Source organism: Ambystoma mexicanum, chromosome 6p (genome assembly GCF_040938575.1).
Source record: "Ambystoma mexicanum isolate Mex_15411 chromosome 6p, UKY_AmexF1_1, whole genome shotgun sequence".
In the NCBI taxonomy this organism is placed as follows: domain Eukaryota; kingdom Metazoa; phylum Chordata; class Amphibia; order Caudata; family Ambystomatidae; genus Ambystoma; species Ambystoma mexicanum.
The window spans coordinates 484,683,357-484,696,580 of record NC_090935.1 but is presented as its reverse complement, the minus strand read 5'-3'; the positions used below and the strand labels follow the sequence as shown (position 1 = coordinate 484,696,580).

Sequence of the window (13,224 nt, the reverse complement as noted above, 5' to 3'; positions counted from 1 at the left end):
GCCAGAGAAGGAACGACTGCAAGCATGCGCAACAACACAGGGCCCTGCTGGCCTCTGACCCTGGGCGAAAGGGGCGACCGGAGGAGGAGGAGGAGGAGGAGGAGGAGGAGGAGGAGGAGGAGGAGGAGCAGAAGAAGAGCAGCAGAAAAAGAAAGGGGGATAGAAAAAAAAAAACAAAAGCCAAGCCGTACGGAGGAGGAGGAGGAGGAGGAGGAGGAGAAGAAGGAGCTGCAGCAGAAAAAGAAAGGGTCGAAAAAAATACAAATGCCAAGCAACAAAAGGCCTTCCCCCTCCCTTTTTGGGCCTGTACGATGGGTGGGCGGCCGGCTGCCATCACCAGATGCAAATCTCGCTGGAAACGGAGCATTGTGGGAAAGCCGTTCCGCACGATGCCACCCTGTGTCTCCAGTGCCACACAAGAGGGGCCAGCCGTGCTGTTCCTGAACCAACTCATACTTACCTGGCAGGGGAGACACCATGATCACTAAGGTGGTTCTCCCAGGGTGAGGCTCATCCATTGCACACCGGATGTGCTGACCCCTGCGATGTCCCCAAATGCGGGATACTCGACTGCATAATTTCTGGTAGTGGGGGACTGCGTTCGCGCTTTCCCCTGATCTTTGGTTTCAAAAAATAGAACAAAAAAAAATGACTTGTCGGCCTGCTGGTTGCTGTTGCTGCTCCAGGCCTGGCTGTCCTGCACTATGGAGCCCTGGCCTACAGATGGCATGCCTCATGCAAAGCCCTCTGCCGAAAGGGATGCTGGGAGATCACTGTCTCCCCACTCTGGAGGCTGGCCCAGGGAGGTGGCAGAAGGCCCCGTCTTGTCGGAAGGCCGGCCAGGCCCTGCAGCCTTTCCCAGGGCTGCAGGCCTGTCGCCCCTTCAGCCTCACCCTGGCCTTTGCGGGCTGCTAGCCTTGCCAAGCCCCCTCGGCCTGGGCCCGGCGAGGGCTCTGCCCGGCGAGGGGTCTGACCGCGTTTGGGAGCGTTCGGGAAGGCGTGAGGGGCTTGGGGCGCGATACCCTGCTCCCAAAGGCCTTAGGCCTGGTTTGCTCTATGCCCACATGAATTGATTTCTGTTGCGAAGTGACTTGCAGGCTTAACTTAGGTCATATATTAGGTTTATTCAAGACACTTCAGTTACAGTTACATGGAAGTAAATACAGGAGTATGGAGTATAATCAGCACTGGCCCCATCACCCAGGCAGGGGAGCTCTAACTGCCTGACTCAGTACGGAACCCTCAGATCAGCATTCCATCATTCACCCAACAACATTCCATATGACATCACACACTCACATATGGCAGATCAACACAGACAGTCACTATATAACACATCTCCCTCCTTTTCCAAAGCCACACACACACAGGAAGTCACAACGTAACACATCTCCTTCCTTTACCAGACCACACATGTACAAATCAGACACAACAAGATATTTCTCTAAACCCGTCTCAAACACGCATCTAATACCAAACCGGAACAGACACATTCACGGCGACACAACACCACTCACCCATTCACAAATCAAATATACTCAGCCTGTTGGGTGTGACCTACTTAGCCAATACATTCAAATACTGCAGAAGAAGCTGAGACACTGGCCAGGCATCCCAAACCCATCTGCGTACCCGGTGAATGACCACAGTCAACCCAATGCAGAATTGATAGAAACTGACATGCCACACCCCACTAATTTGGATGAAACACAGGCTTTGACACAACTACACATAAGAAAATATCACTACAGAGGGGCTACCTCCTTTAAACAATTGCAGGAACAATATGACATGGTACTCATCCACTGAGGTACCTGTCCTACTCTACACGGGCTGAGGCGCTACCTCACGCACATCACTATGTTCCACTAACCTGAGGCGCTATCACCCTCATATACACTTGTCCCATTCACGTCAGTGGCGCTTTTCTTGCTAACACTAATAGAGACACCTACCGGAGGCGCTACCTCCCTCATATGCACTCATATCCATGCACATCAGAGGCGCTACCTCTCTCTAATACCGAACTTCGCATAAACCTGGAGGCGCTACCTCCCTAACATACCCTAAGGACACTAACCTCAGAGGCACTACCTCTCAGAGGAATCTTATTGTCACTCTTACTCGAGGCGCTACCTCCCGAACATACCCTAGTGACACTCACCTCAGAGGCGCTACCTCTCAAAGGAAACTTATTGTCACTCTTACTAGAGGCGCTACCTCTCTAAAATACCGTTGAGCCACACTTATCAGAGGCGCTACCCCCATCAAACGTGACCCACATAACAGAGGCGCTACCTCTAAATAACATCAAAGTGTCATTCACCAACAGAGGCGCTACCCCTTACTGATACTGATGACGACACATACACATCTCTCCTTCCTTACAAAATGTCATTCACGTCAGAAGCGCTACTTCTTCAGTTACTGCCTGATACATACCATCTACATGCCCATTATTGTGCATCTATCTTACTTCCAACTTTAACTGAATCATGTAAAGACATTTTACAATTCAGCATCTTATCTGTGGTCATTAAGTTAACCTACATTTTTATCCTATAAGTCCATGGTCAAGTTTGACCCTAAGTAAAATGACAACTGAACTTCTGAAAATCCTCAAAAAGATTATACTAGCTCACTCTTCCACATGCAACTCCATTAGATACATGCACCATAACATTACTAAAAGTCCATTAACTGTCCAATCCCATCCTCGTCGCCATTGTTGGGAAGTGACTTCCACGCTTTCTTAGTTACTTCTTAGGTTTATTACAGGACTTAAAGACACAGTTACATGGAAGTAAATACAGGAGTATGGAGTATAATCAGCACTGGCCCCATCACCCAGGCAGGGGAGCTCTAACTGCCTGACTCAGTACGGAACCCTCAGATCAGCATTCCATCATTCACCCAACAACATTCCATATGACATCACACACTCACATATGGCAGATCAACACAGACAGTCACTATATAACACATCTCCCTCCTTTTCCAAAGCCACACACACACAGGAAGTCACAACGTAACAATTTCTGCTTCTCTTTCCACCAGCAGGCACCCCGGACGACACTGACTATGCCAGAGAAGGAACGACTGCAAGCATGCGCAACAACACAGGGCCCTGCTGGCCTCTGACCCTGGGCGAAAGGGGCGACCGGAGGAGGAGGAGGAGGAGGAGGAGGAGGAGGAGGAGGAGCAGAAGAAGAGCAGCAGAAAAAGAAAGGGGGATAGAAAAAAAAAAACAAAAGCCAAGCCGTACGGAGGAGGAGGAGGAGGAGGAGAAGAAGGAGCTGCAGCAGAAAAAGAAAGGGTCGAAAAAAATACAAATGCCAAGCAACAAAAGGCCTTCCCCCTCCCTTTTTGGGCCTGTACGATGGGTGGGCGGCCGGCTGCCATCACCAGATGCAAATCTCGCTGGAAACTGAGCATTGTGGGAAAGCCGTTCCGCACGATGCCACCCTGTGTCTCCAGTGCCACACAAGAGGGGCCAGCCGTGCTGTTCCTGAACCAACTCATACTTACCTGGCAGGGGAGACACCATGATCACTAAGGTGGTTCTCCCAGGGTGAGGCTCATCCATTGCACACCGGATGTGCTGACCCCTGCGATGTCCCCAAATGCGGGATACTCGACTGCATAATTTCTGGTAGTGGGGGACTGCGTTCGCGCTTTCCCCTGATCTTTGGTTTCAAAAAATAGAACAAAAAAAAATGACTTGTCGGCCTGCTGGTTGCTGTTGCTGCTCCAGGCCTGGCTGTCCTGCACTATGGAGCCCTGGCCTACAGATGGCATGCCTCATGCAAAGCCCTCTGCCGAAAGGGATGCTGGGAGATCACTGTCTCCCCACTCTGGAGGCTGGCCCAGGGAGGTGGCAGAAGGCCCCGTCTTGTCGGAAGGCCGGCCAGGCCCTGCAGCCTTTCCCAGGGCTGCAGGCCTGTCGCCCCTTCAGCCTCACCCTGGCCTTTGCGGGCTGCTAGCCTTGCCAAGCCCCCTCGGCCTGGGCCCGGCGAGGGCTCTGCCCGGCGAGGGGTCTGACCGCGTTTGGGAGCGTTCGGGAAGGCGTGAGGGGCTTGGGGCGCGATACCCTGCTCCCAAAGGCCTTAGGCCTGGTTTGCTCTATGCCCACATGAATTGATTTCTGCTTCTCTTTCCACCAGCAGGCACCCCGGACGACACTGACTATGCCAGAGAAGGAACGACTGCAAGCATGCGCAACAACACAGGGCCCTGCTGGCCTCTGACCCTGGGCGAAAGGGGCGACCGGAGGAGGAGGAGGAGGAGGAGGAGGAGGAGCAGAAGAAGAGCAGCAGAAAAAGAAAGGGGGATAGAAAAAAAAAAACAAAAGCCAAGCCGTACGGAGGAGGAGGAGGAGGAGGAGAAGAAGGAGCTGCAGCAGAAAAAGAAAGGGTCGAAAAAAATACAAATGCCAAGCAACAAAAGGCCTTCCCCCTCCCTTTTTGGGCCTGTACGATGGGTGGGCGGCCGGCTGCCATCACCAGATGCAAATCTCGCTGGAAACGGAGCATTGTGGGAAAGCCGTTCCGCACGATGCCACCCTGTGTCTCCAGTGCCACACAAGAGGGGCCAGCCGTGCTGTTCCTGAACCAACTCATACTTACCTGGCAGGGGAGACACCATGATCACTAAGGTGGTTCTCCCAGGGTGAGGCTCATCCATTGCACACCGGATGTGCTGACCCCTGCGATGTCCCCAAATGCGGGATACTCGACTGCATAATTTCTGGTAGTGGGGGACTGCGTTCGCGCTTTCCCCTGATCTTTGGTTTCAAAAAATAGAACAAAAAAAAATGACTTGTCGGCCTGCTGGTTGCTGTTGCTGCTCCAGGCCTGGCTGTCCTGCACTATGGAGCCCTGGCCTACAGATGGCATGCCTCATGCAAAGCCCTCTGCCGAAAGGGATGCTGGGAGATCACTGTCTCCCCACTCTGGAGGCTGGCCCAGGGAGGTGGCAGAAGGCCCCGTCTTGTCGGAAGGCCGGCCAGGCCCTGCAGCCTTTCCCAGGGCTGCAGGCCTGTCGCCCCTTCAGCCTCACCCTGGCCTTTGCGGGCTGCTAGCCTTGCCAAGCCCCCTCGGCCTGGGCCCGGCGAGGGCTTTGCCCGGCGAGGGGTCTGACCGCGTTTGGGAGCGTTCGGGAAGGCGTGAGGGGCTTGGGGCGCGATACCCTGCTCCCAAAGGCCTTAGGCCTGGTTTGCTCTATGCCCACATGAATTGATTTCTGCTTCTCTTTCCACCAGCAGGCACCCCGGACGACACTGACTATGCCAGAGAAGGAACGACTGCAAGCATGCGCAACAACACAGGGCCCTGCTGGCCTCTGACCCTGGGCGAAAGGGGCGACCGGAGGAGGAGGAGGAGGAGGAGGAGGAGGAGGAGGAGGAGGAGGAGCAGAAGAAGAGCAGCAGAAAAAGAAAGGGGGATAGAAAAAAAAAACAAAAGCCAAGCCGTACGGAGGAGGAGGAGGAGGAGGAGAAGAAGGAGCTGCAGCAGAAAAAGAAAGGGTCGAAAAAAATACAAATGCCAAGCAACAAAAGGCCTTCCCCCTCCCTTTTTGGGCCTGTACGATGGGTGGGCGGCCGGCTGCCATCACCAGATGCAAATCTCGCTGGAAACTGAGCATTGTGGGAAAGCCATTCCGCACGATGCCACCCTGTGTCTCCAGTGCCACACAAGAGGGGCCAGCCGTGCTGTTCCTGAACCAACTCATACTTACCTGGCAGGGGAGACACCATGATCACTAAGGTGGTTCTCCCAGGGTGAGGCTCATCCATTGCACACCGGATGTGCTGACCCCTGCGATGTCCCCAAATGCGGGATACTCGACTGCATAATTTCTGGTAGTGGGGGACTGCGTTCGCGCTTTCCCCTGATCTTTGGTTTCAAAAAATAGAACAAAAAAAAATGACTTGTCGGCCTGCTGGTTGCTGTTGCTGCTCCAGGCCTGGCTGTCCTGCACTATGGAGCCCTGGCCTACAGATGGCATGCCTCATGCAAAGCCCTCTGCCGAAAGGGATGCTGGGAGATCACTGTCTCCCCACTCTGGAGGCTGGCCCAGGGAGGTGGCAGAAGGCCCCGTCTTGTCGGAAGGCCGGCCAGGCCCTGCAGCCTTTCCCAGGGCTGCAGGCCTGTCGCCCCTTCAGCCTCACCCTGGCCTTTGCGGGCTGCTAGCCTTGCCAAGCCCCCTCGGCCTGGGCCCGGCGAGGGCTCTGCCCGGCGAGGGGTCTGACCGCGTTTGGGAGCGTTCGGGAAGGCGTGAGGGGCTTGGGGCGCGATACCCTGCTCCCAAAGGCCTTAGGCCTGGTTTGCTCTATGCCCACATGAATTGATTTCTGCTTCTCTTTCCACCAGCAGGCACCCCGGACGACACTGACTATGCCAGAGAAGGAACGACTGCAAGCATGCGCAACAACACAGGGCCCTGCTGGCCTCTGACCCTGGGCGAAAGGGGCGACCGGAGGAGGAGGAGCAGGAGGAGGAGGAGGAGGAGGAGCAGAAGAAGAGCAGCAGAAAAAGAAAGGGGGATAGAAAAAAAAAAAACAAAAGCCAAGCCGTACGGAGGAGGAGGAGGAGGAGGAGGAGAAGAAGGAGCTGCAGCAGAAAAAGAAAGGGTCGAAAAAAATACAAATGCCAAGCAACAAAAGGCCTTCCCCCTCCCTTTTTGGGCCTGTACGATGGGTGGGCGGCCGGCTGCCATCACCAGATGCAAATCTCGCTGGAAACGGAGCATTGTGGGAAAGCCGTTCCGCACGATGCCACCCTGTGTCTCCAGTGCCACACAAGAGGGGCCAGCCGTGCTGTTCCTGAACCAACTCATACTTACCTGGCAGGGGAGACACCATGATCACTAAGGTGGTTCTCCCAGGGTGAGGCTCATCCATTGCACACCGGATGTGCTGACCCCTGCGATGTCCCCAAATGCGGGATACTCGACTGCATAATTTCTGGTAGTGGGGGACTGCGTTCGCGCTTTCCCCTGATCTTTGGTTTCAAAAAATAGAACAAAAAAAAATGACTTGTCGGCCTGCTGGTTGCTGTTGCTGCTCCAGGCCTGGCTGTCCTGCACTATGGAGCCCTGGCCTACAGATGGCATGCCTCATGCAAAGCCCTCTGCCGAAAGGGATGCTGGGAGATCACTGTCTCCCCACTCTGGAGGCTGGCCCAGGGAGGTGGCAGAAGGCCCCGTCTTGTCGGAAGGCCGGCCAGGCCCTGCAGCCTTTCCCAGGGCTGCAGGCCTGTCGCCCCTTCAGCCTCACCCTGGCCTTTGCGGGCTGCTAGCCTTGCCAAGCCCCCTCGGCCTGGGCCCGGCGAGGGCTCTGCCCGGCGAGGGGTCTGACCGCGTTTGGGAGCGTTCGGGAAGGCGTGAGGGGCTTGGGGCGCGATACCCTGCTCCCAAAGGCCTTAGGCCTGGTTTGCTCTATGCCCACATGAATTGATTTCTGCTTCTCTTTCCACCAGCAGGCACCCCGGACAACACTGACTATGCCAGAGAAGGAACGACTGCAAGCATGCGCAACAACACAGGGCCCTGCTGGCCTCTGACCCTGGGCGAAAGGGGGGACCGGAGGAGGAGGAGGAGGAGGAGCAGAAGAAGAGCAGCAGAAAAAGAAAGGGGGATAGAAAAAAAAAAACAAAAGCCAAGCCGTACGGAGGAGGAGGAGGAGGAGGAGAAGAAGGAGCTGCAGCAGAAAAAGAAAGGGTCGAAAAAAATACAAATGCCAAGCAACAAAAGGCCTTCCCCCTCCCTTTTTGGGCCTGTACGATGGGTGGGCGGCCGGCTGCCATCACCAGATGCAAATCTCGCTGGAAACGGAGCATTGTGGGAAAGCCGTTCCGCACGATGCCACCCTGTGTCTCCAGTGCCACACAAGAGGGGCCAGCCGTGCTGTTCCTGAACCAACTCATACTTACCTGGCAGGGGAGACACCATGATAACAAATGCCAGGGAGATGGAAAAGTTCATTGCAGATTTTGGCCTTCAGGGGGTGGTGCCTGCATTGTGGAACCCAAGGACAATCCACAACCTGATCCGGTCCCAAGACACCACAGATCCCATTGAGGACCTGCCAGCGGCCACAGTTACCCAGGTGTGGGAAAATGTGGCATCAAACAAACTCCTGAATATTCACAAGGACATTGCCTGGCTGACGGTGAGGGGGGCACTATCTGTGCGAGCATTCATGAACAGACGGGGCCTCTGCCCACACAGGAGCTGCCCAAGGGGGTGCCCGGCAGAGGAAACAGCGTACCACCTCTTCTGGGCATGCCCCTTTGCAAGGAAACTGCGCAGGGCCCTGAACACTGAGTTGAGTGCTCACATCCCACCCCAAGACATTATACACCAGTCTGTGCTGTATGGACTCTTTGCACAGACCCACACACTAGAGGCAATACAGAACGGCTGGAGGATCCTCTGCTGCATGAAGGACATTCTCCTCTACGCAAGGAAACGCCTGGTCCTCAATGATGAGCTGCTGACAACCGAAGCCTGTCGCAGGATGGTCCACGGCCTGCTAAGAGACTACGAAATCAAGGACAGCCTGGAAGATGGGGGCCCTGAGTAAAACCCCCAGCCCAGGCAATCATCCAAAAATAAAATAAAGAAAAAGAGAACTCTTTGCCTACTCAGGCAAAATACGAACACTTTGTAAACCACAGACTCTGAACAGAAAATATATATGTACCCACCCAAATGCCCAAAGTAAAATTGAAACCACCCCTTCTGCTTTGAGGGGGGAATGTAATTGCCACAAAAGTCTTCTTATTGAATTGAATTTATTACCCTTGTATCATCTTTAAGCACTTAATAAAGATATTTTTACAAAAAAAAAAAAAAGGTGGTTCTCCCAGGGTGAGGCTCATCCATTGCACACCGGATGTGCTGACCCCTGCGATGTCCCCAAATGCGGGATACTCGACTGCATAATTTCTGGTAGTGGGGGACTGCGTTCGCGCTTTCCCCTGATCTTTGGTTTCAAAAAATAGAACAAAAAAAAATGACTTGTCGGCCTGCTGGTTGCTGTTGCTGCTCCAGGCCTGGCTGTCCTGCACTATGGAGCCCTGGCCTACAGATGGCATGCCTCATGCAAAGCCCTCTGCCGAAAGGGATGCTGGGAGATCACTGTCTCCCCACTCTGGAGGCTGGCCCAGGGAGGTGGCAGAAGGCCCCGTCTTGTCGGAAGGCCGGCCAGGCCCTGCAGCCTTTCCCAGGGCTGCAGGCCTGTCGCCCCTTCAGCCTCACCCTGGCCTTTGCGGGCTGCTAGCCTTGCCAAGCCCCCTCGGCCTGGGCCCGGCGAGGGCTCTGCCCGGCGAGGGGTCTGACCGCGTTTGGGAGCGTTCGGTGAGGGGCTTGGGGCGCGATACCCTGCTCCCAAAGGCCTTAGGCCTGGTTTGCTCTATGCCCACATGAATTGATTTCTGCTTCTCTTTCCACCAGCAGGCACCCCGGACGACACTGACTATGCCAGAGAAGGAACGACTGCAAGCATGCGCAACAACACAGGGCCCTGCTGGCCTCTGACCCTGGGCGAAAGGGGGGACCGGAGGAGGAGGAGGAGGAGGAGCAGAAGAAGAGCAGCAGAAAAAGAAAGGGGGATAGAAAAAAAAAAACAAAAGCCAAGCCGTACGGAGGAGGAGGAGGAGAAGGAGCTGCAGCAGAAAAAGAAAGGGTCGAAAAAAATACAAATGCCAAGCAACAAAAGGCCTTCCCCCTCCCTTTTTGGGCCTGTACGATGGGTGGGCGGCCGGCTGCCATCACCAGATGCAAATCTCGCTGGAAACGGAGCATTGTGGGAAAGCCGTTCCGCACGATGCCACCCTGTGTCTCCAGTGCCACACAAGAGGGGCCAGCCGTGCTGTTCCTGAACCAACTCATACTTACCTGGCAGGGGAGACACCATGATAACAAATGCCAGGGAGATGGAAAAGTTCATCGCAGATTTTGGCCTTCAGGGGGTGGTGCCTGCATTGTGGAACCCAAGGACAATCCACAACCTGATCCGGTCCCAAGACACCACAGATCCCATTGAGGACCTGCCAGCGGCCACAGTTACCCAGGTGTGGGAAAATGTGGCATCAAACAAACTCCTGAATATTCACAAGGACATTGCCTGGCTGACGGTGAGGGGGGCACTATCTGTGCGAGCATTCATGAACAGACGGGGCCTCTGCCCACACAGGAGCTGCCCAAGGGGGTGCCCGGCAGAGGAAACAGCGTACCACCTCTTCTGGGCATGCCCCTTTGCAAGGAAACTGCGCAGGGCCCTGAACACTGAGTTGAGTGCTCACATCCCACCCCAAGACATTATACACCAGTCTGTGCTGTATGGACTCTTTGCACAGACCCACACACTAGAGGCAATACAGAACGGCTGGAGGATCCTCTGCTGCATGAAGGACATTCTCCTCTACGCAAGGAAACGCCTGGTCCTCAATGATGAGCTGCTGACAACCGAAGCCTGTCGCAGGATGGTCCACGGCCTGCTAAGAGACTACGAAATCAAGGACAGCCTGGAAGATGGGGGCCCTGAGTAAAACCCCCAGCCCAGGCAATCATCCAAAAATAAAATAAAGAAAAAGAGAACTCTTTGCCTACTCAGGCAAAATACGAACACTTTGTAAACCACAGACTCTGAACAGAAAATATATATGTACCCACCCAAATGCCCAAAGTAAAATTGAAACCACCCCTTCTGCTTTGAGGGGGGAATGTAATTGCCACAAAAGTCTTCTTATTGAATTGAATTTATTACCCTTGTATCATCTTTAAGCACTTAATAAAGATATTTTTACAAAAAAAAAAAAAAGGTGGTTCTCCCAGGGTGAGGCTCATCCATTGCACACCGGATGTGCTGACCCCTGCGATGTCCCCAAATGCGGGATACTCGACTGCATAATTTCTGGTAGTGGGGGACTGCGTTCGCGCTTTCCCCTGATCTTTGGTTTCAAAAAATAGAACAAAAAAAAATGACTTGTCGGCCTGCTGGTTGCTGTTGCTGCTCCAGGCCTGGCTGTCCTGCACTATGGAGCCCTGGCCTACAGATGGCATGCCTCATGCAAAGCCCTCTGCCGAAAGGGATGCTGGGAGATCACTGTCTCCCCACTCTGGAGGCTGGCCCAGGGAGGTGGCAGAAGGCCCCGTCTTGTCGGAAGGCCGGCCAGGCCCTGCAGCCTTTCCCAGGGCTGCAGGCCTGTCGCCCCTTCAGCCTCACCCTGGCCTTTGCGGGCTGCTAGCCTTGCCAAGCCCCCTCGGCCTGGGCCCGGCGAGGGCTCTGCCCGGCGAGGGGTCTGACCGCGTTTGGGAGCGTTCGGGAAGGCGTGAGGGGCTTGGGGCGCGATACCCTGCTCCCAAAGGCCTTAGGCCTGGTTTGCTCTATGCCCACATGAATTGATTTCTGCTTCTCTTTCCACCAGCAGGCACCCCGGACGACACTGACTATGCCAGAGAAGGAACGACTGCAAGCATGCGCAACAACACAGGGCCCTGCTGGCCTCTGACCCTGGGCGAAAGGGGCGACCGGAGGAGGAGGAGGAGGAGGAGGAGGAGGAGGAGGAGGAGGAGGAGGAGAAGAAGAGCAGCAGAAAAAGAAAGGGGGATAGAAAAAAAAAAACAAAAGCCAAGCCGTACGGAGGAGGAGGAGGAGGAGGAGGAGAAGAAGGAGCTGCAGCAGAAAAAGAAAGGGTCGAAAAAAATACAAATGCCAAGCAACAAAAGGCCTTCCCCCTCCCTTTTTGGGCCTGTACGATGGGTGGGCGGCCGGCTGCCATCACCAGATGCAAATCTCGCTGGAAACGGAGCATTGTGGGAAAGCCGTTCCGCACGATGCCACCCTGTGTCTCCAGTGCCACACAAGAGGGGCCAGCCGTGCTGTTCCTGAACCAACTCATACTTACCTGGCAGGGGAGACACCATGATCACTAAGGTGGTTCTCCCAGGGTGAGGCTCATCCATTGCACACCGGATGTGCTGACCCCTGCGATGTCCCCAAATGCGGGATACTCGACTGCATAATTTCTGGTAGTGGGGGACTGCGTTCGCGCTTTCCCCTGATCTTTGGTTTCAAAAAATAGAACAAAAAAAAATGACTTGTCGGCCTGCTGGTTGCTGTTGCTGCTCCAGGCCTGGCTGTCCTGCACTATGGAGCCCTGGCCTACAGATGGCATGCCTCATGCAAAGCCCTCTGCCGAAAGGGATGCTGGGAGATCACTGTCTCCCCACTCTGGAGGCTGGCCCAGGGAGGTGGCAGAAGGCCCCGTCTTGTCGGAAGGCCGGCCAGGCCCTGCAGCCTTTCCCAGGGCTGCAGGCCTGTCGCCCCTTCAGCCTCACCCTGGCCTTTGCGGGCTGCTAGCCTTGCCAAGCCCCCTCGGCCTGGGCCCGGCGAGGGCTCTGCCCGGCGAGGGGTCTGACCGCGTTTGGGAGCGTTCGGGAAGGCGTGAGGGGCTTGGGGCGCGATACCCTGCTCCCAAAGGCCTTAGGCCTGGTTTGCTCTATGCCCACATGAATTGATTTCTGCTTCTCTTTCCACCAGCAGGCACCCCGGACGACACTGACTATGCCAGAGAAGGAACGACTGCAAGCATGCGCAACAACACAGGGCCCTGCTGGCCTCTGACCCTGGGCGAAAGGGGCGACCGGAGGAGGAGGAGGAGGAGGAGGAGGAGGAGCAGAAGAAGAGCAGCAGAAAAAGAAAGGGGGATAGAAAAAAAAAAACAAAAGCCAAGCCGTACGGAGGAGGAGGAGGAGGAGGAGGAGAAGAAGGAGCTGCAGCAGAAAAAGAAAGGGTCGAAAAAAATACAAATGCCAAGCAACAAAAGGCCTTCCCCCTCCCTTTTTGGGCCTGTACGATGGGTGGGCGGCCGGCTGCCATCACCAGATGCAAATCTCGCTGGAAACGGAGCATTGTGGGAAAGCCGTTCCGCACGATGCCACCCTGTGTCTCCAGTGCCACACAAGAGGGGCCAGCCGTGCTGTTCCTGAACCAACTCATACTTACCTGGCAGGGGAGACACCATGATCACTAAGGTGGTTCTCCCAGGGTGAGGCTCATCCATTGCACACCGGATGTGCTGACCCCTGCGATGTCCCCAAATGCGGGATACTCGACTGCATAATTTCTGGTAGTGGGGGACTGCGTTCGCGCTTTCCCCTGATCTTTGGTTTCAAAAAATAGAACAAAAAAAAATGACTTGTCGGCCTGCTGGTTGC

The 13,224-nt window shown here is 55.0% G+C and overlaps 7 non-coding genes and 2 pseudogenes across 7 annotated transcripts; all 9 read left to right on the top strand.

Annotated features, from left to right (window-relative positions):
* Positions 1-452: 452 nt before the first annotated feature.
* LOC138512462 (U1 spliceosomal RNA) lies at positions 453-616 on the top strand. The gene has a single exon (XR_011281274.1). It is a non-coding gene; the product is annotated as a U1 spliceosomal RNA (small nuclear RNA).
* Positions 617-3,520: 2,904 nt separating this feature from the next.
* Positions 3,521-3,684, top strand: LOC138512460 (U1 spliceosomal RNA). Its single transcript, XR_011281272.1, has one exon. It is a non-coding gene; the product is annotated as a U1 spliceosomal RNA (small nuclear RNA).
* A 933-nt stretch (positions 3,685-4,617) lies between these two features.
* Positions 4,618-4,781, top strand: LOC138512458 (U1 spliceosomal RNA). The gene has a single exon (XR_011281271.1). It is a non-coding gene; the product is annotated as a U1 spliceosomal RNA (small nuclear RNA).
* A 947-nt stretch (positions 4,782-5,728) lies between these two features.
* LOC138512457 (U1 spliceosomal RNA) lies at positions 5,729-5,892 on the top strand. The gene has a single exon (XR_011281270.1). It is a non-coding gene; the product is annotated as a U1 spliceosomal RNA (small nuclear RNA).
* A 943-nt stretch (positions 5,893-6,835) lies between these two features.
* Positions 6,836-6,999, top strand: LOC138512453 (U1 spliceosomal RNA). The gene has a single exon (XR_011281268.1). It is a non-coding gene; the product is annotated as a U1 spliceosomal RNA (small nuclear RNA).
* A 1,847-nt stretch (positions 7,000-8,846) lies between these two features.
* Positions 8,847-8,984, top strand: LOC138512757 (U1 spliceosomal RNA; annotated as a pseudogene).
* A 1,831-nt stretch (positions 8,985-10,815) lies between these two features.
* LOC138512755 (U1 spliceosomal RNA) lies at positions 10,816-10,953 on the top strand (annotated as a pseudogene).
* Positions 10,954-11,904: 951 nt separating this feature from the next.
* On the top strand, positions 11,905-12,068 carry LOC138512441 (U1 spliceosomal RNA). The gene has a single exon (XR_011281266.1). It is a non-coding gene; the product is annotated as a U1 spliceosomal RNA (small nuclear RNA).
* Positions 12,069-13,004: 936 nt separating this feature from the next.
* LOC138512439 (U1 spliceosomal RNA) lies at positions 13,005-13,168 on the top strand. Its single transcript, XR_011281265.1, has one exon. It is a non-coding gene; the product is annotated as a U1 spliceosomal RNA (small nuclear RNA).
* The last annotated feature ends 56 nt before the right edge of the window (positions 13,169-13,224 follow it).